Source organism: Cebus imitator, unplaced genomic scaffold (genome assembly GCF_001604975.1).
Source record: "Cebus imitator isolate Cc_AM_T3 unplaced genomic scaffold, Cebus_imitator-1.0 Scaffold631, whole genome shotgun sequence".
Taxonomy (NCBI): Eukaryota; Metazoa; Chordata; class Mammalia; order Primates; family Cebidae; genus Cebus; species Cebus imitator.
The window spans coordinates 63,579-64,860 of NW_016107946.1; the positions used below are offsets into that span (position 1 = coordinate 63,579).

General features: G+C 36.3%; 1 pseudogene; it reads left to right on the forward strand.

Annotated features, from left to right (window-relative positions):
- Window positions 1-943: 943 nt before the first annotated feature.
- LOC108295313 overlaps window positions 944-1,282 on the forward strand; it is a 60,872-nt pseudogene continuing 60,533 nt past the window's right edge.

A 1,282-nucleotide genomic window follows, 5' to 3' on the forward strand; every position in this document is an offset into this window, starting at 1 on the left:
AGGGCAGATAAAACAGTGTCAAATGAGAGATCAAAGAACAGTGGAGTTTTTTTGGTTATTATAAACATTAAGCATGCACGCATTAAAATTTGGGTATATTATGGACTTCTTATCAGCTGAGAAGTTAATAAATTATGTATTTGTACCTTATGGTGGCATCACCCATTTTCAACACAGATTTATGTTAATACAACTATTTTAAAATAAGAATACCTAAACACAGTATAATAAGTAGCCTTACTTTGTAATGGAAGTTGAATTATCATTGAATATGGGTAAACACTAAAACAGTTAATGACAAAATATATTTTGGGTTTTTAAATATTATTTTAATTTCACCTTAGAAATGAATAAAAAGTCAGAATAATGTTATTTCAAAATATATGAAATATTCCCATAAAAGTATGTTTTATATTAAGAATAAGACAATATTATCTCAAAACTGTTCTTTGGTGAAAGAAAAAGCAAAAGGCATTTAAATTTATTTCCTTAGCTTAATTTGTGACATATATTCTGAATCAATACAGCAAATTCAAATCATCAGAAAGGTATCAGAAGTACAGGCCATAAAGAGTTAAGAATTAAACACAGGTAAAATGCTCTTTGATGAAGATCACAGATCTTTCAGACTGACCATTAAATCTTGTTAAATAAAATAGCCAAATGTCAAACTTTACAAAATGAAAATAAATCAATGGCATTTACCTATAATTATTATGATTTGAATTCCACATTAGAAACTTCTGTATTATTATTAGCAAGAAAATGTCAATATTTTTTGTTATGAATGCCTATAATGTTAAAAGAAATTTCCGGGAGGTGGATCCAAGATGGCCGTTTAGGAACAGCTCAGGATTGCAGCTCCCAGTGAAAGTACAGAGGGTGAGTGGATGCCACATTTTTATTGCCGACAGACTAGGGAATTGCCAGGCGGAGGCGCTCCATGGGTGGCCAGTGTGGCTGTTTTGGCCAGCGCGGTGGTGTTGGCCGGTGCCTCTGCTTTGTCCCACACGGCTGCTTTGTCAGCGCCCTGGCGCAGCGATTCTCCATACAAAATACACCGATCCGGGTGCCATTTTGGCTGGCGATTGGAGCCACGGGAAGTTGCCCATTCATCTGTTTAAAAAGGGGACTGAACAGGGAACCAGGACAGTAGATTCCAGGGCAAAAAAAGCACCATGAATCTCAGTGCCGCTGTTTAAGCCAGCACAGTGAGTCGCCGCACAGGATAACACACATTCCAGCACCTCTTCAACAGGTGACTGGAACACTAACATTAAAA